Below are 27,575 nucleotides of genomic sequence, written 5' to 3' on the forward strand. Positions count from 1 at the left end.
TCTGCTTTGCTCTTCCCTCATATTAACCATCTATATGTTTTCATAGAGCTATATGAACACTTATAATCAACTTTAATAAATCAGCTAGCAATTTGCTATAAGTTATTCTGGCTATACTATGGCCAGAATAACTTATCCACAACTGCTGGTACCATACTCTTACCCATACTCTTACCCTATTTTACACCTGAACACACCAAAACAAATATTTAGGCACTGCTTGCTTCATGTGAGATATTCCACAAAAATCCAGGAACATTTTTCTTTCAGGTTTATAGATGAGCACAAACAGAAGACATTTATTGATACAAAAATGTCACAGTACTATTTTTTATTGCTTTAATAAGTAAAAGCTATAGTCATGAAGGTCAGAGTAGGCCTATCTTGGAGGTTATATACTTTCCTAATAAACTGAGGAATTGGAAGAAACTCCAAGGCATGTGAAGAGGAGGCTACACACAAAACAGTGGCAGCTTCCAACAGCCCTTCTTTGGGCTCTAATCATAAGTAGAATTGCTATAATATCTAGTGTGTTGACCAGGTTTAATAAAACTAAGCCAGCAGTTAACTGTTTTTTTTTTACCACTGACTCCAATGCTTTATCTCAGTAAGTAACTTTTGAATTATTTTTTCACTCCCGATCTCCAAAAACATAAGTGTCCCAAATAAACTGAGTGATTAAAGCCCACTTATTTTTTTTTGTCATTGTAAAATTTTCTGTACTCTGTGCACTTACATGTAGGAAGCCATACTGACAAATGACTTCTTATTACAGACTGCTTCTGTGCTCACTGGGATTACAGTTATTTATGGATATTTTTTCTCTTTTCAATCAATGATTGACTTGTGCTCTGCTATTAGTTTCTCACTCTGTTCTTGGTTCCTGAGCCTTGTGACAAGTGCAGCTCTTCCATAGTCTCTACAATCTCCTAGAATAATTATAACTCAGAACTGTAATACATTTTTATAATCAAAAGAATAATGACTTCAATGTTACTTTTTTTAAAAAGATTTTATTTATGTATTTTTATAGAGGGAAGGGAGGGAGATAGAGAGAAACATCAATGTGCAGTTGCTGGGGGTTCTGGCCTGCAACCCAGGAATGTACCCTGGCTGGGAATCGAACCTGGGACACTTTGGTTCCCAGCCCGCGCTCAATCCACTGAGCTACGCCAGCCAGGGCACAATGTTACTTTTAAGGCAAGCATTAGAACAAAAATGAAAGAATGAGTAATGGCTCATAACACATCATCTCTGGACAGATATACTTAGGTCTTGTGTAGTAAAATAAACTTTCCTCTAACCTTCTATTTTGTCCTGTCTCATACTATCCAGGCTCTGCATTCGGATCATGTGTTTATTTATAATTTCTTTTTTAAAAAGATTTTATTTATTTATTTTTAGAGAGGGAAAGAGAGGGAGAAAGAGGGAGAGAAACATCACTGTGTGGTTGCTTCTCATGCGCCCCACCCCCCCACTGGGGACCTGGCCTGCAACCCAGACATGTGCCCTGACTGGGAATTGAACCAGGGACCCTGTGATTCACAGGCCAGCACTCAGTCCACTAAGCCACGGCTATAATTTCTTAAAATGTGCCTCTTATACTATTTATATCAGTCAACTGTGTCAGCTTAACTAATTTCTTCTTAGTCTCAGTTCTCTAATTGCCCACTTTGTTATCTGATTATTTAGTGATAATTTCAAACTTAAATTTTCTAACCCCAGACTCCTATTTTCCCCATATTGCCTTGTTCTTAAGATGACCTTACTTCCTGTTCCTCTGTTATGTCATGTCTGGATATTTCAACATTTTCCTACCACATCCTCCAGTCTAGTCTCTCTTTTTTCCTACTGTACACAAAGACTAGTCATTAACATAAAACACAACAAAGATAACAAGTAAAATGAAACTAAAATAAAATAATCCCTCATTATTTTAAAAATTAATTTATTTTCTCTAGGTAGACTATGAAATTATTGAGGGCAATACCTCATTTATTTCTTTAACATTTAGCACAAGAAGTTATTTTTGAGAGTCATCTTCATGTTTTCATCTTAATGATTAATACATACTAAAACAATTCTACAGATTTCGGATTAACTTATCAGAAATTTTAGCATTTTCAATATTTGAGTGCTTTTGAGACTCTGATGAAAGCTCCTTAGGAAAACAAGTGCACACACAGACACCAGCACACTGGGGTGCCAGGGTAAAAGTTACTGCCAAATGTCTTTTTTAGAGTATTTTTTTATTTTCAGTGATAGTTGATACAATTTTATATTGGTTTCAGATATACAACAGTGATTAGACATTTATATTCCTTATGAAGTGGTCACCCTGACAAATGTAGTACCCACAGGACACACACTACACATAGCTATTCTAATATTATTGACAACAGTCCCTATACTGTATTTTACATTTCCTGACTATTTTTATAAGTGTCAATTTGCACATCTTAATCCATCCCCCTTTTCACCCATTCCCCACAATGCTTCTCCCATCTGGCAACCATCAAAATATTCTCTGTATCTATGAGTTTGTTTCTGTTTTGTTTGTTTGTTTATTTTGTTGTTTTTATGTTCCATATATAAATGAAATCATATAGCTTTTGCTTTTCTCTGTCTGACTTATTTCACTTAGCATAATACCCCTAGGTCCATCCATGTCGTCACAAATTTCATTCTATTCTTGTGACAAGATTTCATTCTATTCTTATGGCCAATATCTCATTGTATGTAGGTATCAATTCTTCTTTATTTGTCTATCAAGGGGCACCTTGATTGCTTCCATATTATGGTTATTATAAATAATGCTTTAATGAGTACAGTGATGCATAGGTCTTTTTGAATTAATGTTTTGGGTTTCTTTTAATAAATACCCAGAAGTAAAATTGCTGGGTCCTTTTTTGTCTATTGTTGTAGTCTTTGTTTTAAAGTCTGTATTGTCTGATATAAGTATTGCTACCCCAGGTTCTTTTTTTCATTTCCATTTGCATGGAATAACTTTTTAAAAGATCTTTTACTTTCAGTCTCTGTATGTGTTTTGATCTGATATGGGTCTTTTATATGAATGTTATTTTTTTTATCCATTCACCAACCCTATGACTTTTGATTAGAGCATTTAATTCATTTATATTTAAAGTAATTATTGATAGGTATGTAGTTATTGCCATGTTATTATTCATATTCTTTGTCTTTTTTTGTTTTTTCTTTTTCTCTCCTCCTTCTTCTCCACTCCTTCTTTTTTCCTCTTTTTCATCCTTCTCCTCCCCCTTCCTTCCTTCTCCTTCTCTTCTTCTTCATGTTCCTTTAACATTTCTTGTATTATTAGTTTGATGGTGATGAATTCCTTTAACTTTTTGTTGTCTAGAAAACTCTTTATCTGTCATTTGATACTAAATGATAGCCTTGCTGGTAGCATAATCTTGATTGTAGGTTCTTTTTTTTTTCATCACCTTGAATATTTTATACCAATTCCTTCTTGCCTGCAATTTTCTGTGGAGAAATCCAATCTCATGGAAACTCCCTTGTAGGTACTGTTTTTCTTTTGTTGTTTTTAGGGTTCTTTCTATCTTTAATTGTTGGCACTGTAATTATGATACGTCTTGTTGTAGACATCTTTGAATTCATCTTATTTGGGACTCTGCATTTCCTGGACTTGTATGTCTATTTCCTTTGCCAAAAGAGGGAATTTTTCAGTTATTATTTCTTCAAATAGGTTTTTAATTCCTTGCACTTTTTCTTCTTTTTCTGGTATCCTAATGATGCAAATGTTGGTACACCTGATGGTGTTCTGGAGGCCTTTGAAACTATCTTCATTTTTTAGATCCTTTTTTTGTGTGTGTGCTGTTCTTTCTGATTGAGTGTTTTGTACTACCTGGTCTTCCAAATTGCCTCATGTAATCTGCTTTTGTTTCCCTATAATATATTCTTTTTTTTGGTTATTGTATTCTTCATTTCTGACTGGTTTGTTTTTATGTTTTCTATCTCCATTTTTATATTTCCTATCTCTTTGTTAAAGTTCTTACTGAGTTCATCTACTCTTCCCCTATGTTCATTGAGCATCCTTATAAACAGTGTTTTGAACTCTGCATCTGGTAGATTGCTTGTCTCCATTTTGTTTAGCTCTTTTACTGGAGTTTTGTTCTATTCTTTCTTTTGGGACATGTTTCTTTGTTTCCTCATTTTGGTTACCTCCCTTTGTTTTTCTGGCATTATGTAGAGCTGCCACATTTCCCAAACTTGGTAGAGTAGCCTCATATAGTAGGTGTCCTGTGGGGCCCAAAGGCTCAGTCTTGCTAGTTACCTGAGCCAGGTGCTCCAGTTGTGTCTATCATTTCAGCTGTGTGTGCACTTCTGTTGTAGTTGTGCTTTGATTACTATTGGCATGTCAGTGGAAGGGATTGAACCTCAGACTTATTGGCTGTGTCTTTGGCAGAGGGGCTATTATGCAGGTGCTGATGCCAAGAAGCAAGATTCACTTTCAATCTGGTGTCTGCAGAGTCAGCCTTTAGGGGTGTCACTTGTGGAAGTGGTTGGCTGGTGCTGTGGTGTGGTCTAAAGCTGACCACCAGGTATGTTGTTTTTGAGGCCTCTTGGGAGGGGCTCTGGTACAGGCCAAGGTCAGCTGCTGCCTGTCTTCTGCCCAGGGCCACCTCGGGTGAGCTACAAAGTGATCTGCTTTGGTTGGTTGCCACTTGTGCTGTGCTTGAAGGCACCTGGGATAGGCTAAAATACAAACCTATTTTAGCCAGATGACACTAGTGTTAAGCTTGGAGTTGCTTAGCAAGAGGTATGAGACACACTTAGGCCAGATGGTACTTGCTTGGGGTTGTGAACATTTGAGGAATTTTTAAAGTCTACTCTGTTGGAGAGACAGAGTATTTGTTTGTAAAAGCCACTGACAGCGAGTTGGGTGGGCCTACAAACTTTGAGTGTGGTGGGGTCTCAGGGAATCACAGTGTAGAGCCAAAGGTATTAGCTAGGTGGACAGAGACTCAGACTTGGTGCCTACCTGTGCCTGCAGGTTGGTGATGGGGGGATGGCTCACCAAGAGAACAATGGCACTTACCCAGACAGAGCTGCCTCCCCAGCTCTCACCCTGAAGTCATACATCTGAGTTCTTCTCCATAGTCCCTCATGATTTTCCAACTCCAATGGTTTTTATAGATAACATTTCAGTATTATTTTATGAGAGTGTTAAAGAATGATGGTAATAAAGATATAAAAACACTGTAGAGAGAGAGAAAACATGGCAGAAAGAAATGATGGTAGAAAGTGGGAGAAGCAGGAGGCATAGAGTAAGAGATGAAGGAAATAGGTGGTGTCACAAAGTGGGCATGAAATTTTGATGATTCTTTAGGATCAAAACAGTTCGTGATTCAGGCTGATATTTGGACTGAGCAGGAGACTATTGTACAACAAGGTAAAAGTGTCCTCTGCCCTCTAGCCAGTATAAACCCAGGAAGAACAATTCCTTGTGGATGTCACAAGGAATCATCAGATTAGTTTTTGTTCTGGGATCATCAGGACCTAAATCTGACTATTATTGAAGAAGAACTAGGAAATAAGGAAAGAATATCAAGTTTGGGAGGATGGCTCAACATTGTAGAATGTGGGCATTGGGAGAGAAAAACAGAGGTGTCTATCACTGAAGAAGTTTAAGTACTCCATGCATCACATCCTTTTGGGTCTAAGTGTAGTTAGAAAGAGGCCTTGGATATAATAACCATGGGCCTAGTTTTATATTCTTGTACTAATGATAGTAATCGTTAATGATTATTAAGAATTTATAAGGCAGACGCAAGGTTGAGTACCTCACATGGATTATTTCATTGAATCCTCACTACAACCCTAGAAGGTAAGACCAATTATTTTCCCATTGAATGAATGGAAAAATGGGTGAAGAGATCAAATTCTTGCCCACGGTCACAGAGCCAAGAGGTTGCACGTATGGGACCTGCATGATCTGACATCAGATTTAGCTTTCTTAACCACACCTTTAAACTAAAGAAGAGACATGACACAGAGTTATTGTAGCAGGGTTGCTAGTGGTAGATGGAAGAATGGAAGACATATACCTGGCCTGAGCACCTTTTACCCAAGGAGGTGTTAGTGATATAGTTGATTTCTTTTCAAATTTTGAACAGCTGTGGGGTGTTTAGACTACTGAGACCAGTATCAGTGTATATAAATAACCCTAACTTGATCCTCTTTGATTTTATTTTTGGATGTGATAGCTTTGTCCTTTCTGTATTTTAGCTAAGCCTCCTCTGCATGTTCCCTGAGCAGCAGAACGATCCATTTCAGGGGCATATTTTATGTGATGTTGACACCAGCTGTGCCATGGAGACCTTCAGCCTTCTGCCAGAGTGTAATTGGCATCCAGGAGCAGGCAGTCTCCAAAGCACCAAAAAGTAAATGTGTTTCTCAATAAGCCTTTATCTCAGCATGAAAAAAGCAATAAATTGTGAAGGGTCTGAACAGCTTCTCTCTAAAATCACACAACAAAAATTTATCACACTAAGACATAGCTTATTGCCAAAAAAGAATACAGCAGGGATGTCTTTTTTAAACAACTCTCATGTAACTTATTTTCAAATACTGATTATTTAAAGCTTTTTAATATCTAGTGCTGGGTGATTTAAGATATTTAATTAACATTCATTTATCAGACATTTTCAAGTACTTACTGTATGTCAGGCAATATTTTAGGTATATTCCTAGAATATACCTAGTAAACAAAGATGAACATAAATTTTTACCTTCATGGAGCTTACATTGTGGATATAAGTATGCTTGAAATAAGTGGGAAAAGTGGGAAAAATAGACCCATAATTTACCTCTTTTAAGTTTCTCAGTGTTTCTCTGAATTAGGAAATTGTACTTTTGGTGTTGATTAGGGAAAAATATGACATTAATATCTACAAATTTAGAAATGCTTTATTTATACCTTTCAGTCACAATTGCATGTCTATGCATTAGAAATAGCCACATAAAAACATATAAGATATATTGATTTTGTCCAAAGACATTCTTGATTTCTACATGGCTTGTTGTATTTCTTGTGGTAATTTCACAGCTCCCCAAGGGTCCAGAAACCACAAGCTGGTATGACTAAATTAAATGATATTCGAAGATTGTCACCAGGTCTGAGACTGAAGTGCTATCTTAATGAGAACTGCTGCATGCTCCCTTGAAGATATTTTTTAAAAAATAGCCCATCTCCTATTTGACTTATCCTTTCTACATTAGAATATTTTTAGATAATTCAGCACCTTTCCCTCAATCTTAAAATTATCAAAGTGTAATATTGGCCCTGAAATTTATTTTGTCTTTGTATTATATTAGATAATTTTTTCAAAATGGTCTCATAAATAATTTCTTTAATTTTGTTTTTTTTTCACTTAAAAGTAATGCAATTGAAGCCCATTTACCTTTGTAAACAAGAAAAGTTAGACTTTGTGATGCCTAATAAAAATATATTACGTTCAGTGTAAGTCTGAGTTTATGTTTAAAACACTTTAAATTAGGAAAAATATCTAACCTAATCCTTATGTCATTTTTATTGCATTTATCAGATTCTTGAAGAAAATCATTCCAATGTTCAGAAAATTTCTTAAAAAGTAAAAAATAAAGTAGCTGAGAGTGAATTGCCTTGCTTTGCATGTAATGTCTGATAAATCATTAGGCCCTCTTTAAATTTTTCAAGATGAATTATCTCCATAGTGCTGTAACTCAATAGTTTTCACTAAGTTTTAATCTCTTGCAGCAGAAAAAATATTGGCATTATCTTGATTTTACTAGGTGCAGAAAAGTTTCCACTTAAAATATTCCATCTTTCTGTGAATTTGCTTTTAAAGAAGAAATCTGAGATGAACTTTAGAATTATTTGGAATAAAAAGATGTTTCTGTAAAACTGTATCTTATCAACCTAGGTGTTTGGGTGAACTTGAGGTAGTTTACAACTACATATTTTGATGTAATTGATTATACACAATATAATTAAAAACTAGAGAGTAGTAGCAATTTCTATGTAAGTTCCAAATATAAAATGAGCCATAAGATTTTGCCTTCATTTTATCTTTGATTTCAATTCCTTGTCTTAGCAATGAAAGGAATGGGGAAAAAAAGAGGGTGGAGACAGTTATTTAATATCAATTTTAATTAAATTTCAAAAAATAAGATCAAATAAGAAGAGAAAAATCAAAATCATTAATTGAACAGTTTTGCTGGGTGCAGAGCTCTGTTTTAGATGATACAAAAGAAATAAAAAATAAGTTTCTTGTCTTCAAGAAGTTTGTTATATTTACATGACAGTTGAAGTGATAAAAAATTAAAAGAAAATCTCACATATTCATTACATCCTATTATATTTGTAGATTTACTATTTAACACTTAACAAGAGCAAAACACTTATTGGAAGCTAAATGAGAAATAAAATAAGGAAAAATGAATCTGACATATCTTGGGTCAGTAAACTAAAGAAAATATTAAAAGAAGAGGAGCAGGCAGAGAATAGTCTACTCCTTCTCTGCCTACTCATTAAATGGCAGAGAATTAAATTTCAAAAAATAAGATCAAATAAGAAGAGAAAAATCAAAATCATTAATTGAACAGTTTTGCTGGGTGCAGAGCTCTGTTTTAGATGATACAAAAGAAATAAAAAATAAGTTTCTTGTCTTCAAGAAGTTTGTTATATTTACATGACAGTTGAAGTGATAAAAAATTAAAAGAAAATCTCACATATTCATTACATCCTATTATATTTGTAGATTTACTATTTAACACTTAACAAGAGCAAAACACTTATTGGAAGCTAAATGAGAAATAAAATAAGGAAAAATGAATCTGACATATCTTGGGTCAGTAAACTAAAGAAAATATTAAAAGAAGAGGAGCAGGCAGAGAATAGTCTACTCCTTCTCTGCCTACTCATTAATGGCAGAGAAGGAGTAGGCATCTAAACAATAATGACAGAAACTCAAACATGGTTGAATAATATTTTCAAAAAGTGCTGAGAAAAAATATTCTTAACTTAGATTTCTATACCCAGCAAAAATATTATTCAGAGACAAGAGAGACAAAAAAAATTGAAAGACAAACAGAATGCACTGCCCTCAGAATTTTGCTCAAAAAACATGTAAATTGATATTACAAAAAAAGGGGGGGAATCTAATTCTAGGAGAAAGGATCCAAATTATGTGAACTTCCAGAATATCTAGAGTTGAAATGCTTGGGTTTCCTACGTGATAGCTGTATGACTTTGGATGATTTATTTAGACTCTATACTTTTGTTCCTTCATATGTAAAATGAAGTTGATTATAATAGTATGTGTTTCATAGTGTTGTTATAATGACTTCAAAGTTTATAAAGCATTTAAAAAAAGTGTCTGGCACCACAAGTATTTATATATAATACACATTTAAAAAATACACATTGTTTTTATTTTTATTTATTGTTGTTCAGGAACAGTTGTTTCCATTTTTCCCCACCACTCCTCCCCATCTCCACCTCCCACTTTCAATCCTAGACCCCTTTGGTTTTGTCCATGTTTCCTTTATACATGATCCTTGACAACCCTTCCCCTTTTCTCCCCATTGTTCCCCCAACCCTTCCAATCTGGTTACTGTCAGTTTGTTCTTTATTTCAATGTCTCTGGTTATATTTTTTTTACTTGTTTGTTTTGTTGATTAGGTTCCACTCATAGGTGAGATCATATGGTATTTGTCTTTCACTGTCTGGCTTATTTCACTTAGCATAATGTTCTCTAGTTCCATCCATGCTATCACAAAGGGTAGGAGCTCTTTCTTTCTCTCTACTGCCTAGTGTTCCATTGTGTAAATGTACCACAGTTTTTGATCCACTCATTTACTGATGGGCACTTAGGTTCCTTCCAACACTTGGCTATTGTAAATTGTGCTGCTAAGAACATAGGGGTGCATAGGTTCTTTTGGATTGGTGTTTAGGGATTCTTAGGATATAATTCCAGCAGTGGAATTGCCAGGTCAAAAGGCAGTCTCATTTTTAGTTTTCTGAGGAAATTTCATACTGTTTTCCACAGTGTCTGTACCAGTCTGCATTCCCACCAACACTGTACTAGGGTTCTCTTTTCTCAACAACCCTCCAGCACTTGCTGTTTGTTGATTTGGTTATGATGGCCATTCTGATAGGTGTGAAGTTGTATCTCATTGGGGTTTTAATTTTCATCTTTCTGATGGCTAGTGACGCTGAGCATCCTTTCATGTTTCTGAGCCCTCTGTATGTCTTCCTTGGAGAAGTGTCTGTTCAGGTCCTCTGCCCATTTTTAAATTGGATTGTTTGTCTCCCTGGAGAGGAGTCATGTGAGTTCTATATATATTTTGGAAATCAAATCCTTGTCTGAGTTATCATTGGCAAATATGTTTTCCCATACAGTTGGTTCTCTTTTCATCTTGCTAATGTTTTCTTTAGTCCTTCAGAAGCTTTTTATTTTGATGAAGTCCCATTTGTTTATTCTTTATGTCCCTTGCTCTAGGGGGCATATTGGTGAAAATGTTTATGCATAGAATATCTAAGATTTTTCCTACCTATGTTCTCTTCTAGGATTTTTATGGTATCACAGCAATAACCAGAGGGGAGGGAAATAATGGGGGAAAGAAGGGAAAGGGTCATCAAAGAACATGTATAAAGGACCCATGGACAAAGCCAAATGGGGGTAGGATTGAAGGTGGAAGGTGGGGGTGGGAAAGTGGTGGTGGGAAAATGGAAACCACTGTATTTGAACATTAATTTAAAAAAAAGGATAAAGAAAGAAAAAAAAGAAAAAATCTTGATTGGATCTGAACTCAAGATATTCCTTAGATAAAATGGTGTAAAAATTGCCTGTATGTACCTAATGTCTCCTCCTATTTCCATTTCTTGTCTTTGTTTTGTTCTGAGGGCTGTGAACAGGGAGCTGAAATTCTCCTTGCTGACAGGTGCTTAGGAATGTCTGCTCCGTAACGTTTAGCAATGCAGTAGCATTGGCAGTTCACAATTTTCAGCTGTGGTTATTTCAGTCCAGTCTCCCACGACAATCTCTAAAACCGCCTCCTCATTCAGTCCTGAAGATGGCTCATTTGAGGACTCTTCAGTGCGCTCTTGGCACCAGCCTGACAACCCTGGCTCTGGTTCTGAAGGGTATGTTAAGCAGAATAAACTAATTCCATCGGGCTCTTTGATCTGATCCCATTTGGTCAGCTGGGAAAGTGAACTTGCTCTCTCCACTCTTCTGCAGCTCCAGGTTGGCTGCTGGCCCTCTAATGTGGTCTATTCTTTGAATGCCATGGGGTTCTAGCTTTCCTCAGCTGTTTACACTGGCATTGGCTTTCATCCTGGTGTGCTGATTTATCTCTGCTGGCACTGGTGCAATTCCTCTGGCTTTTGTTCTCTGCAATGCTGCTGAGATTTCCCTCTGACACCTTGTGAACTCTGAAATGCCCCTGGAAGCCTGAGATGTAATCACATTTCAATTTCTGTCTCCAAAGGAGGTACCAATTAAACTGAGACGAAAAGGAAGTAGGCTCCAAGATAGAAAGGTGAAGCCAGCATTGACTGATCTCTGAGCCATGTTTGCAGGAAGAAAATGACACACACTCTGAAGGTTAAGTTTCAGTTATAGTTTGGAGGGATGAGGAGATTTGTTTTAGTATGTGTGTTTAGAGTTAGTATGAGCTTTTATCTTATAAGGAATCACTTATGAAAGAGTTGCTGAAAACAACTGGAAGTTATATCCTATGTCTGCAAACATACTAAAACAGAAAAAAACTTAGTAAAGCACCATGCATGAAAATCCTCTTCCCATTTCTCTCCAAAAAATAATGTCTATTTTTTTCTCACCTCAGTAGATCTTATTATAGTGCAGATTCAGTTATTGTAGACTAAGTATATTCTACAATACTTTAGCATAGCATAACATATGCCATAAAGTCTCTCACAGTATAAAATTTCTGATCAACCAGAAGTTTCCACACTGTGGCTGTACAAAGGACCAGTTCACCTGAGGGCTTTAGAGACAAAGAGCTGCCCATGATTGAACTTGGAAATGGAGGTCCTAAAAGAGAGGAAGAAGTTTACATTTACTTGTTTTATGGCTTTTCTCATTAAGGCTGTTTGTGTGGTATTTTTTTTCCTTCATGAGTCTGAGTTTAAACAATCATGAGGAACTTCCAGTATTTATTTTTTAAGTTCACTTACTATTTGAATTCAGCATAGTTGGGAAGATGGGTGGTACACTAATGGAAAATAAAATCCCATTTTCTTACAAATAAGATGGACTTGGTTTAAAGAAACAACTCAGAATTGCAGAATGGTTGAAAAATAACAGTAACAAAGAGAGGGAAACAGAATCTGTGGGACATAATTGAATAAATTTGTTGCCAGATGGGGACTGGGCCCCGAGCTCGTCTGCCTCCAGCTGGCCAGTACACTGGGTTCTTGACATTGTGCAGGAAAGATTTCACAGCACCAGTCAGGTGTTTTTGAGAGTGTGTTTATTACAGCTGGGTACAGTGAAAGAAAGGAAGGGCTTAGGGTAGAAGAAGCAACAGGAGACAGCCTAGGCAGTGCTCTGCTTTGGCTTGCTATTTCTTTCTTTAATTTATTTAAAAATTAAATTCATTGGGGTGATGTGGGTTAATAGGACCCTATAGCTTTCCGGTGTACATTTCTGATACAAGATCTGTATATTACACTGTATGCTTACCACCCAAAGTCAAATCATCTTCTGTCTTTAGAAATGTTATAGGAGAGAAGTCAGCCAAGGCGAAGCTGCTGTCAGCTCCCCGAGAAGTAAAAGTCACAATGACAGAAGGGAGCCAAGGTGGGGTTGCTGTAAGCTCACAGGAAAGACAGAGAAAAAGGGGCCTTGGAGACAGATTCAGGGCTAAGGCAAGGATGAGCTGTCATTGCCCACTGCTCCCTGGTTGTAAGTCTCATAGGGAGCCTTAGAGTTTAGGAGAAAGAATGCAGAAATACATGCATAAGGGAGAAAAGTGTGGGACATGCTATATAGAGTGCACCCTTGTTCCTTTGTCTTAAAGCTTTTTTAAAATTATTTTTATTTTTTAACTTTTTGTTGTTCAAGTACAGCTATCTCCATTTTCCCTCCACCACTTTCCCCTGCCCCACCCACTCCCATCTGCTACCCTCAGTCCTTCCCCACTTTAGCTTTGCCAGAAGTCCTTTACACTCCTTCCCTGAGGACACTTTCCCTTCATTCTTTAAGCTTTTTATCTTGATTTAGCCTGCAGGAATCCCAGAGGAGGTCTCAGGGGAGGGTCTTACAAAATATTTGTTGGATTTCAGGTGTGTCCTTTGATATGTTTATTCATCAAAATATGCATTTAGAGGGGTCAGGGTTTATCCTCTGGTTTGTTTATTTTTGATGAAGACCATTGAAGAGAGGAAGGACAGGGACTGAAGCCAGTCTGCCTCCTTGACGGTCTGAAATTTATAAATCATTTGTTTCTAAGTGTCCTTGGTTAGGGAAGATAAAACCTTGTGGTTCATTATCTGGCTCAAATTGTTTGTCCTTGTTTAATTATTTTGCTCAGTGACCATTATTCCACTCACCAAGGAAATTCCCTAGGTTCTTACTATCCCGCCTCAATTTATCACAGGAAAAAATTATAGCATTAAATAACTATATCAATAGAAATTGAGTATGAAAACAAATAAAGTAAAACATACAATTTGAAAATCTAGAAAATACAATGAAGTAAATGTTTTAGCAAGCATAAAAATTAATATAAATTAAAGCAGAAACTGAGTTAGAAAAGAATAGTATTGAAATAACATCAAGCTATTTAATTAATATCAAAACTGAGAAAGTATGACCTAGAAATAAAAAAAGAATGAAAGCTTATATACAAAATTAAAAACCAAAAAGAAGGAAAAAATGATCAATTCAGTCAATTAAAAAGTTGTATTTTGCCCAAGTTTGCAAATAGATTTGAAAATCTTGATAAAAATATTAATTTTTTTAAAAAAATTCAACTTACTGTAATTTACCACCCCCCAAAAAGTATAAGTGGAACAACAACTAGTAGTAAAGAAATTGAAAAGTAATGAAGCTCTCTTGCAGAAGAGCACCAGGTTAAATTGGTTAATAAGAAAATTCTACAAAGTCTTTAATGATTTGACAGTTTCAATGAATTTAAAGTATGCCATAGATTTGTTTATGATGCCCATTCTGACAGGTGTGAACTGGTATGTCATTGTGGTTTTAAGTTACATCTCTCTGATGGCTAATGATGCTGAGCATCCTTTCATATGCCTCTGTGCCCTCTGTATGTCCTTGGACGAGGGTTTGTTGAGGTCCTTTGCCCATTTTTTAATTGGGTTATTTGTCTTCCTGGAGTGGAGTTGTGTGAGTTATTTATATATTTTGGAGATCAAACCCTTGTCCGAGGTATCAATGGCAAATATATTTTCAATATAGCTATCCAGATCTTCCAACATCATTCGTTGAAGAGGCTATTTTTACTCCATTTTATGCTCCTGCCCCCTTTGTAAAATATTACTTGACCACAGAGACATGGCTTTATTTCTGGGCTCTCTATTCTGTTCTATTGTTCTGTGTGTCTGTTCTTATGCCAGCCCATGGCCTTGTAATATAGTTTGATATTGGTATTGAGTAGGTATTGTGATCCCTACTACTTTGTCAGAGTGGCTATCATAGATAAATTGACAAGTGCTGGGGAGGCAAAGGAGTAAAGGGAGCCCTAGTACACTATTGGTGGGAATGCAGACTGGTGCAGCCACTATGGAAAACAGTATGGGATTTCCTCAGAAAACTAAAAATGGAACTGCCTTTTGAATGGAACTGCCCTTGAATATTGGAACTGCCAATATTCAAAGCAGCACAATTTACAACAACCAAGTGCTGGAAGCAACCTAAGTGCCCATCAGTAAATGAATAGGTCAACAAACTGGTACATTTACACAATGAATACTATGCAGCAGAAAGACAAAAGGAGCTTGTACCCTTTGCAACACCATAGATGGATCTGGAGACCATTATGCTAAGTGAAATAAACCAGGTGGTGAAATACAAATGCCATATGATCTCACGTATAAGTGGAACTTAATCAGCAAAACAAACAGGTGAGCAAAATATAACTGGAGACATGGAAATAAAGGATAAATTGATAGTAACTAGAGGGGTACGGGGAAGGGGATAATGGGGGAAAGAAGGGGAAAGGTCATCAAGAAGCATGTATTAAAGACACATGGACAAAGACAATGGGGGCGGTGAGGATTCAGTGTAGGAGGTGGGGGTGGGTAGAGTGGGAGAGAGTGATAGGGGGAAAATGGGGACAACTGTAAATGCACAACAATAAGTTAAAAAAATGTTAATCCCCAAAACTGACAATGATTGATCCAAAATAATAACAGTGCAGAAAATCTCACCTATGAATATCAATGCAAAAGTCTTACATAAAACATTAGCAAACAAAATTCAATAGCACATTTTAAAAATAATTCCATTATGACCAAGTGCTGGGATTAATCCAGTAATGCAATATAGTTCATTACTTCTAGGTGGTTCACTATTACAAATTTCTTTAAATTGACACAACAAATTAAGAAGAATATGCAGAACCCTGGCTGGTGTGTCTCAGTTGGCTGGAGCATCATCTGTCAGAGACTATGGATTTGATTCTCATCAGGACACCTACCCAGGTTACCGGGTTTCGTCCCCTGTCAGGGTGAGTGCTAGAGGAGAGCCAATCATGTTTCTCTCTCTGATGTCTCTCTCTTTCTCTCCCTTCTTCTAAAAGCAATGACAAAAATTTCCTCTGGTAAGAAATAAAGAAAAGAATAGGGATTAAAAATCATATGATCATCTCTAAATATTCAGAGAAAACATTTTACAACTTTTTCAGTATCCACTCATGTTATAAACACTCAATAAAATAGTAATCGATGGATGGATATTTACTTAACATGAACTTTTTTTCTCTCTTTCTGTTACTCTATTTCTCTTTATTTCTCTTTTGTCAACTCTCCCTCTCTCCTTCCCTCTCAGAATTCAGCAGCTGCAACTCTAGCATCTTACTTAACGGGAAAACAGTACAAAATTTTTCTAAATTTAGAACTAGGTAAGACTGTCCATTTTGTCCCCTACTGTTGAACATAGTGCTGGGCATCTTAGCCAGTGCAAAGAATTCAAGAGAGAAAACAACTGGAGGCTTTCAATAAGAACTGAAAAGGAGAAACTAAAACTATACCTCTATGGAAATACTATGAATATATATTTGTAAATCCTAAAAGAAAAAAATGGGAAGCTTTCAAAACAGTAGGGAATTTAGTGTAATAGATTATTAAATTCACATGCAAAATTAGTAGGCATAATATCCATGAACAAAAATATCATGGGGGGAAAATGGGAATGGTTTTCAGGAACATGTATAAAGGACACCTGGACCAAACCAAAAGGGGCAGGATCAAGGATGGGAGGTGGGGATGGCTGGAGTGTGGGGAGTGGTAGGGAGAAAATGGAGACAACTGTATTTGAACAATAAAAAAATATATCAGTAGAAAGTGAAGATCTTATTTTATGATATCTAAACAGAAAATAAATCCATTTGTATAATCTCTACAAGAAATGTTTAAAACTTAGATTAGAAAAGCCAAAAAGAGTTTCTGAGGGACAAAAATACAGTTGAACAAGTACAATGACATACTCTGTTTCCAGATAGACTCAATATTATGATATTAGATAGTTCTAAATTGCTTATTAAGTTTAATGTAATTCCAGATTTTTTTAAAAAATCAGTTTTTTTTCTACAATTAGATGAGTTGATTATTAAGTATATTTGGAAAGAACACAAACTACTAAATAGTCAAAATACTAAAAAGCCAAGAAAGTGTGTACATACAGTGGAAACATGGCTAGCCATCTTCAAAATTAAATATATACTATAATGACTATATAATTAGGGCAGTTTGAATAAAAGTAGGCAGACTGACTAATAGAATAAAGTAGAAAATTCAGCAATTGACCTAATTGTATAATGAGGATTTAGTATATCACAAAGGTCAGTCATACCTCAATTAACAGAAAAAAAAACATAAGTAATGCTTGGGATAGCAATGTGGAGAAATTCAACATTAAATCCACTCCTTATACTTTACACAAAACAAAAATACCAAAGGAATCAGAGATAAAATGTAACAAACAAAAAGTCGTATAAGTTCTGAAAGAACACGTGGGTAAATTTCTTTATATCCTGGGAATGCGAAAACTCTTCCTAATTCTGACTCAAAATCTAGGAGCAATAAAAAAATGTTAAAATTTTTGATTGCATTAAAATTTGCATGGCAAAGTATACTGGAAGTAAACATACAAATAATAAACTGGGAATAGTATTTACAACTTGTGTAAGAGACAAAGGTTAATATTCCAATATGTTAAGGACATCTGAAAATAAAGGGAGGTGAAAGTATAAAAAATTAGTTAAAACACAAACTGAATAAAAAATACAAATGTTTGTAAACTATATGAAAACACACTCAAAATAGGTGGAATGCTCAATAAAGCAATACAGAGATGCTATTTCTCTCCCATCTAATAGTCAAACATTCAGTTTTAACAACTTCCTTTTGCACAGCTAGTGCAAATACAAGATGACAAACCCCATAGAGGGAATTTTGTCCATTACTAGCAAAATTGCATACTTATTTACTTTTGGGCCCTGAAAAAATCCCACTTCTAAGAATCAATCCCTATAATATATTGGAAAAACAAAACAGATTTATACATAAGGTTATTAATTATAGCAGCTTTCCTAATAACAAAAGATTGTGAATACAATCCAGATTTTCTAGACTAGAATGAAATGTAATTGCTCAGCACACTGTAGTCATAAAGAACTATAAGAAAGAATATAAAAATATCAGTGGAGTACTATAGAGTGATGGCCAAAACATACTGTTAAAGGAAAAAAGAAACATGGAAAAAAGTATATATGGCATATTACCATTTTAGAGAAACAGAACTATATTGCTTACATTTAAAAATGGAAAATAAGCCATTAAAAAAAGGAATGAAAATACCATATGATTTCACACATATGTGGAATCTAATGAACAAACTGACTTAACAAGGAAAATGGGGACAGACTCATAAATGGAGAGCAAGCGATAGTTAGTCGGGGAGGCTAAGGCATGGCAGGATTGAACAAAAAAGAAAAAGGACTCATGGACGTGGACAACAGTGTGGTGATTGCTGAGGGTAGGTGTGTATAAGGGTGAATAGATTGTAAAGGAAAAAACTAAAGATTAAATAAAAAAAATAAAGGTCCAAGTGGTGAATGGGAAAAAAAGGGGGTGCTAGTGCCTAGCAGGCCAGTTTTGGTAAACAGCTATGCCCTGGCACGAAGAGGGGGAGAGTGGATCAGAGGTTACCCCAATGGACTCCGATCCCTTGAGTATATCTTTCTTTAAGTATTTGACTTTGGAACACATTAACATTTCATGTAATTAAAATATAAAATTAAGCAATTAAAAAATCCCTTGGTATAAAAATAAAGTGATACAAATAACATTAATTGTGCAACCAGTTGGTGATTTAACCATACACACAGAGGAACTATTCTATATGACTTTAAAACACAACAATTTGTACTTCCTTAGTGGAATTAATTAAAATATTATGTAAAATGTTTTGCTGTTATGATAAAAACAGCAAAATATTTTAAAATTCTTTTTAATAATCATATTTTGGTAGTAGTTTGATATTGTTATATGAGATGTATATTGTGGAATAGAACAGATGAAATATTGGATGAGAAGATTATTTTTAAGATTTTATTTATTTATTTTTAGACAGAGGGGAAGGGAGGGAGAAAGAGAGGAAGGGAAACATCAATGCTTGGTTGCATCTCATGCATCACGCCCCAGGGAACCTGGCCTGCAACTTAGGGGTGTGCCCTGACTGGGAATCAAACCAGCGACCCTTTGGTTTACAGGCCAGCACTCAATCTACTGAGCCACACCAGCCAGGGCTGATGAGAAGTTTTATGTTGTGATAAAAGGAGATATATGATAACGTCTGTCCAGAAAAAGTCCAGCCATTGTTAATATAATGAGAACAGTTGGTATAGCATCGATGTAACCTGGCAGCCAAGGAGAGTGGACTGGAATGAGCATGTGTGAACAACAATGATTTCACTGTACTGGTCAGTGGGGATGGTAGATGCCACTGAGTGAGCATATGGGCTGTATGGCCATCATATTCAAAACTACTGAGCAAGTACAGCAATGAATCTGCATCAAATTTTACATTAAACTTGAACACTCCTCCACAGAAACTATTCAGATGATTCAGAAGGCTGCAGCTATGGGCAACTGGTGACTGGCAGCTTCACCACAGCAATGAGACTGCTCTGCATAATGTCTCTTGCAGACTTTTTTGGCAAAATGTCAAATCACCCCCAGGTGACTTAGCCTCCCTACAGCTCAGATTTGGCGCCCTCCAACTTCTGGCTTTTCCCAAAACTAAAATCACCTTTGATGAGATTCAGGAAAATACAGTGGTGCAGCTGATGGTGGTTCAGAGAACTGTATGAGGTCCCAAGGTCCTTACTTTGAAGGGGACTGAGGTGTCATTGCCTTATGTACAATGTTTCTTGTATCTTGTATCTGTTTCAATAAATGCCTGTATTTTTCTGCATACTCTCTGGACAGACCTCGTAAACTCTATGGCTGGGTACTTTCTGGACAGAGCTTATAAACTCTATGTTTTGCACAGTTAGAACTATAAACTTATGTATACAGCACTCTGTATTATTACAAGTGAATGAATGCTATATGGAAAAGGATAGAGATTTGATGGCAGTATATATCTGAGCAGACCTCACCTCTCCAGTCTGGAGGATTAGGAATGACTTCTCTATGGAAAGGCATCTGAAGGGCTTTCAGGAGTTTCAAAGGAATTAATCAGAATGTATTTTGATGGAGCCATTTCAAGTGGAGAGGGTCTGTGTGGAGGTCCTGAGGTGGGGGGTTGGTTAAAGGAAAGGAAAGGAGGTCAGAGGTGCTGAGAAGCAGCCAGCCAAAGATAGAGTGGTTGGAGATGTGGGGGATAAGGGAGCAGAGACCAGGTTCCACAGGACATTTGGGTCTCTTTTCCTGTGTTCCTGAGAGTGTGTAATGTGGCAATTGAGACAGGAGCAGATCCAATGTCTAGGAGAGAGTTTAATTTATGAAATATTCAAATTTTCTGGTGGGGAGAAAATTCAGACAACTGTAATTGAACAACAATAAAGTAATTAAATTTTTTTTCCAAAACATCTGCTTTGAACTCCACAGGTAGTCACACTGATGTCGTTGATATCTGGAGCTCCTTCATTTGTGTGTGTATTCCCCACAATGAACTCATGAGGGCAACAAATATTTGGTAAATATTCCTCCTGTATGTAGGCAATAATGTCTTAAGGTCTAGGCAAAGGGGCTCTGCCTTCTGGTCTTCTAGCCTGGCCTTCTTCCAAGCAGGCCTCCTCTAGGCAGAAATAGTTGGTGAGGCCAAGAGTTGGGCCAACTGAGACCCTCACCCCTGCTCCTTTCTGAATTACTTTTTGTATACTTGGGAGCCTAGAATTCCCTGCCTAAACAATTCCAATTAACTTTGGGTTAAGTTTTATTGCAAAACAATACATTCTTATTGAAAATATAAAAAGTAAAATATGTAAAAATAAAAGATAAATATTTGTTCATAGTTTCACCAAGCAAAGATAGCTACTGTCAACATTTTAAGATATTTTTTCTAGAATTATGCTTTATAAAACAACACCATGTCTTATACAGTCTCTATTTTAGTTTTTCAGTTAACATTATAAAAGGTTTTTGTATACCCATGATCACAAGGTAAGCCATAATTTACTTAATTGAATCTCAAAATGTTTCTTTTTGCTGTACTCATTGAATATCCATCATTATAAATATCACTACATTAAACATCTGTCTTCTTAAATGTTGTTCATTCATTAGAGTATTACCTTAGGCCAAATGTCTAGAAGCCACCTTGAGCCTTTTTTAGAGCCTTCAAAATATATTGCCACATTGCCTTTGAGAATTTTATACACTCTTACATTCTAATAATAGGCTTTCAGTGTTCTATGGGTTGATTTTCTTATACCTTGCCTAAAACTGAATGGTATCACTGAAGAAAATTCTGCTATTCTCACAGTTATAGTAGTATTGTGTGTGTGCATTATATGTTCACAGTTTGTTCTCAATGTATTTATGGAGATCTGGTGTTTGTCATGACAATTTCTGTGGGCTCTTTATATGGAAATGATATTTCAATTCTGATATTTTTTGTGAATATTTCCTCCTAATTTGTTGTTTGCTTCATTTTGTTCAGTTTCATAGACATGCAAAATTTATAATTTTTATGTAGTTATATATACTTATCTTTTACATTATAATTTTGTTGCTTTTATGATTATTATGCAGGAATCAACTTATATTAAAATATTTATTTTTATTGCACACAATTTTTGCAGTTAATGCTATAATTCTCTGGATTATTTCAGTGTATGATAAGAACCTAAACTGATCACATATTGATTTCCTCCTATAGCTCTCTAGTGCTCTTAACTCTCTTGGCTGAGCAAGTCATCTGTACCCCTTTGGTTTGTGATGTCTCTATTTTGTTAGTTTTAGAACACTAAATCAGGCTATTTATTTCCATTAGTCTATTTACTTTGAACCAGTATAAGACTTTAAATTATAGTAGTGTTAAAATATGTCTATACTGTTCAATTATATTATTAGTTTGAGGAACTAAAGCAATGGTTGCATATCTGAAGGAGCACTAAGAATGGAACAAAACCTGTTTCTCAATTCTCAATTGCTCTAAATACACAGCAAGCCCTTTGGAGGAAGCCCTGGATTTTACACATGTTGTATTCTCTCCTTAGGGTCCAAGAAAGTGTTGTCTACCCTTTGTACACTCAAATAATATTTTCTATTGTCTGGTCAGAAGCCAGTGAGAGACTTGATTTCAGCAGACACTTCCAGAAAGGCAATCAAAGTTCTGCTTCTGAAGCTTGTCAGGGTGAATGTACCAAGGTCTGCTGACTTTTTGTCTATCTCATCACACTTCTTCCAAGGTCCCTGGGAGAGGCAACTGCTGTTCTTCTGTGCTGTTATCAAGTACAGAACTGGATGAGATATTCCTTTTACTGGTGTGAATGAGGGACAGGTTATGAATATCTCCATATGAGATATGGATGAAATATGTCAGAAGACATTATGATAAAGCACAGTTGGATTTATGAAGAGCTATTTGGTGCATATTAAAGACTTACCTGTAAAACCACAAATACGGCTGTCTTTAAACTTCTCATACATCTTTAGAAATGGTGATAACCCTCTCAATTAGAAATCATCTAGTCCAATTCCCTTACTTTATAGACATGAGAGAGAGAGAAACAAAGAAGCTAACATCTGTTTTCTAACTCATCTTTCAGTCATCCATTTTTCATACCCTAACTTCTTTAATTAAAATGACAATTTGAATTCTCCTAAAATCTGTAATACTTTTCTTTCTATATAATATATAGGTGGAGAACTCATGTTTGAAAAATTCTAAGTGAATTGCAAAGGTTATATTTTTTTAGTGTGTGGGTAGTTTATTTTATTTTATTATTTTGTTTTTTATTGTTATTCTATTACAGCTGTTCCAATTTTTTCCCCTTTGCGCTCCTCTGCCCAGCCCACACTCCACACCCACAGCAATCCCCAAACTGGTGTTCATGCCCATTGGTCATTCATTTGTTTTTTGACTAGTCCCTTCCCCTTCTTTCCACCATTATCCTCTTTTCCATCCCCTCTGCTTGCTATCAGTCTATTCCATGTTTCCATGCCTCTGGTTCTATTTTGCTTGTTAGTTTATTTTGTTCGTTAGATTCCTCTGTAGGTGAAATCATATAGTATTTGTCTTTCACCAAGTATTTCACTTAGCATAATATTTTCCAGGTCCATCCATACTGTTGCAAAAGGTAGAGATTCCTTCTTTCTTTCTTTCTGCTGCATAGTATTGCATTGTGTAAATGTACCACAGGTTTTGATCATTTACTGATAGGCACTTAGGCTGCTTCCAGCACTTGGTTATTGTAAATTGTGCTGCAGTGAACATTGGGGTGCATAATTTCTTTTGAATTAGTGATTTGAGATCCTTAGAGTATATTCCCAGCAGCAGTATCACTGAATCAAAAGGAAGTTCCATTTTTGTTTTTTTGAGGACATTTCACACTGTTTTCCACCATGGCTGCACCAGTCTGTGTTTCCACCAATAGTGCACTAGGGTTTCTTTTTCTCCATCTCCTTGTCAGCACTTGTTTTTTGATTTATTAATGATGGCCATTCTGGCAGGTGTGAGGTGATATCTCATGAAAAGGGATCCAACCATATGGGCAAACATATTTGCCAATAATACATTGGACAAGAGGTTGATCTCCAAAATACATAAACAACATATCTGACTCAATACCAGGAAGACAAACAATCTAGTTAAAAAATGGGAAAAGGATCTAAACTTTTCCAAGGAGGATACACAGAGGGGCTGTAGACATATGAAAAGATGCTCAACATCACCAGCTGTCAGAGAGAAGCAAATTAAAACCACAAAAAATCTTTTTAAAATTTCTCAATTTTTATTCTCTTTCCAACCTTAAGAAACTAAGCCATATAGAATAATCAATTCACTAAAATTTAATTTTTTTTTGTTCTGCTTTGTGGGCAGAATCTCCTAAAATCTAGCTCTAAATTCAGGCGTGTGATATGCTCTCTGATGTCACTTTTAAGGCAAAGTCAAAAGGAAACTGAAGGTACTGAACCATCTCAGAATTTCCTGTATTTTGTGATGTAAAATGCACACCCACATTTTTTGCCCAAATGTTCAGGGAAAAAAAAAACTCTCATTTTAATTTTTTAAATTCAATTATTTAGAAACAAAACCAAGTATTGTATTCCAGGGTATTATTTTGCAGATGCTTATCATTATTGCTTTCTATATTTCTAATTTTAATGTATAAGCATACATAAAATAATTAAAAACATTTATATAGATGTCAAATTAGTATTACCCATGTATAACATGTATCCTTATTTTCCCTCAAAATTTGGGCACATAAGTACATATTATACATGGCAAAATATGGTATATTTTTCAATATATCAATAGATTGCTAACAGATACTCCACCCTTGCTCCCAATGTTGTGAATTATATGTGCTTTCATCCATTATCTGAACTATTTTTAAATAAAAAAAATTTGCCCCTCATGATGAAAAGCAACAGTTGTTTAATTTGAAAAGTAAAATGCAAATATGAATCATGACAAATTTATGTGGTTTTGAAATGAGAAGTGTTAGAATTCATATTTTTTCCTTGTTTATTCTCAAGAATAATCACTTCTTCAAGATACTGAAAAATCATATCAGAAAGCAAATAGCTGAAGACATGTCTAATTCATGTACCATAAATACCATATAATTTAAATTATAGCAACACTACTGAGTAGAAAAACAGGCTTTTACATTATTCACTTGTCTGTGTCCTACCTCCTGTTATCATTAAATCAGATAAGATTTTCCTTTTGTGAAGATTTTTGTGCTAAATTGCTTGGTGAAAATTTGTTTTTGTGTTTGTTATAAAGAAGTTTAATAGTTAAAATGTTCCATGAATTATTGGGAGAGCTTAGGCCTCTAAAGTTCTCTCCTCTCAAAGGAGGTCCTAAAGACAAGTCTTATTATCAGAATGTTCTCCAAGATTTTGCATGTACCAGAGAAAGAACTGATGTGGCAACATCAAAGCTAAAACCAATGGGACTTAATGTACTGGCTAAAAGATGTTACATTTAGTTTTTTCTCTTTACAAAAGGAAGGATTTGACTATTGCTTAATGAGTTGTATAAATGCTGTTTTCTGTGCCTTGAGTCTGTTATTGCATCTGCGTTTTATGAAAACCTCAGATTTTGGACTTTGCAGATGGACTCACTTGAATTAGCTTTGCTGAAAAGAGTCTTTCCAAATTATATTATATAAAAGGCGAAAACAAGATTTGCCTCAAGATTTTCTGGAACAATGATTAGGCTTAAAGTTTCTTAGGATGAAGCAATAGATGTGAAAAAGAACATCTAGAGCTCTTCCATGTGAAAGGGACAGAGTCCTTCTAGGAAAGGCATGGTCAGAATAGATCCATGGAGAAAAGGCCCATCTCAGAATGGGTCCATGAAAAAAAAAGCCCATTGTCTTTCTGACTGACTGACCCAGATTCCTCAGCTGCAAAGCAAATAGCCTATAAAACTTGTTTTTAATTTTCAAATGAAATGCATTTGAGTCAGCATCCCAATTACTTCAAGAACGAAAGGAGGTTCATGTCATTGATGATGCATAGTGCATCATTTGCTGCAAAAATTTCATGAGATGGCGTCAATTGCTACAAAAGAGAAATAGTTTTTGTTTTCTTGATGGACATAAATAGAAAAATCCCCTCCCCCACCCACAAATGCCAGCAAATTGGATTCATCAGAACATTAAAAGGATATTACACTATAACCAAATGAGATTTATCCCTAGGGTGTAAGATAGTTAGTTAACAGAGTTAGTTTTTAAAATGGCCCTCAGATGTTTTTGGCCTTGAGAAACTATGTGGAAGGTGGTCACAGTGACCTTAGGATCCTGGTAGCAATTTGTTTTTAAAAGTAGTTGTTAAAACTTCCTAGCTTCCTTCTACTTTTCAGCTGGAGAAATATAGTTATTGTTTTAGTGCACAATTTCTGTGTGAATGTAGATTTGAAAGAACCATGAATTTTCTGAGAGGGCAATGGGCTCAGAGGAAAAAAATGGGGGGTTGTTGGGAAGATGAGGTGAAAGAGGTAAGAAAAACTGAAGGGGGAAAATGCATTGTTCTAATACATCTCAAGATCCAACCTAAAAAGTAGCAAGGGAAAACCAACTCAGCAGACTGGTCATCTATAGTAGTCTAAAATTTTTTTCTTTTCTACACAAGAAGTAATGGGGACATGAGATAACACAACCTTTTTCTTTCTCTCTCTTCTCTTCCTCTCTCTCCCATCTGCCCTTCCTTCCTTTCATTTTTTCTTCCATAACAGAGGATAAGACATCATTAAGGAAGGGTATATAGATGGACCTATGAAAATCAAATTGATTTATAGTTATTCTTGAGACTCCTCAAGAATTTCATGATGAGATTTGGTGTTGTAGATTCCTATGAAATGGTGCTAGAACAATTGGAAAGCCACACACACAAGAATGAAAATAGAACACTACTCATCACCATGCACAAAAATTAACTACAAGTATATCAAAGACCTAAATATAAGAACTGAAACAACAAAATACATAGATAAAACATAGGTGCTGATTGTATGGATCTTGGTCTTATAGAGAATTTTATGAATTTTATCTCAAGAGCAAGGGAAATAAAAACAAAAATAAATGAATGGGACTAATAAAAAGTAAATAAAAAGCTTTTGCATAGCAAAAGGATCATCATCAACAAAACAAAAATGCAACCAATGGAATGGGGGAAGATTTTTGCAAACAACACCTCCAATAAAGGGTTAATATCCAAAATATATAAAGAACTCACTCATATAACAAAACAAAGCCCCCCCCCCCAAATAATTCCATTAAAAAATGGGCAGAGGACCTGAACAGACGCTTCTCCCAAGAAAATACACATATGGCCAACAGATATATAAAAAAATGATCAACCTCACTAGCTCTAAGGGAAATGCAAATTAAAAGCACAAAGAGATACTACTTCACACCTGTTAGAATGGCTATTATCAACAAGACAAAAAATAAAAAGTATTGGAAAGGATGTGGAGAAAAGGGAACCCTCATACACTGCTGGTGGGAATGTACATTGGTACAGCCACTGTGGAAATCAGTATGGAGGCTCCTTAAAAAAATTAAGACTAGAGTTACCATATAAAACTCAGTAACCCCTTTTTGGGAAATCTACCCAAAAATTAGAAAACATTAATTTGTAAAATTATTTGTACCCTTATATGAATTGCAGTATTATTCACAGTGGCCAAGACATGTAAACAACCAAAATTTCCTTTGCTAGGTGATTGGATAAAGAAGATGTGGTACATATATACAATGGAATACTACTCAGCCATAAGAAAAGATGAAATACTGCTCTTTGCAACACGAATGATCTTGAGAATATCTTGCTAGGTGAACTAAGTCAGAGAGAAGTGGACAAGAACCATATGATTTCACTCACATGTGGGATATAAAACTGAAAGCAACAAGTGAACAAACAAATAAACAAAACTCATAGACACAGACAACAGTGATGGTGGTTACCAGAGGGGGAGAGGGCGGGGAGAAGGAGGAAGAGGATAAAGGGAATCAAATATATGGTGATGGAAGAAGACAACTTTGGATGGTAAATACACAATGCAATAAACAGGTGATGTGTTATAGAATTGCACACTTGAAACCCATATAGTTTATTAACTAATATCATCCCAATAACTTAAATGAAATAAAAAAGT

The sequence above is a fragment of the Phyllostomus discolor genome, chromosome 1 (assembly GCF_004126475.2).
Source record: "Phyllostomus discolor isolate MPI-MPIP mPhyDis1 chromosome 1, mPhyDis1.pri.v3, whole genome shotgun sequence".
Taxonomy (NCBI): domain Eukaryota; kingdom Metazoa; phylum Chordata; class Mammalia; order Chiroptera; family Phyllostomidae; genus Phyllostomus; species Phyllostomus discolor.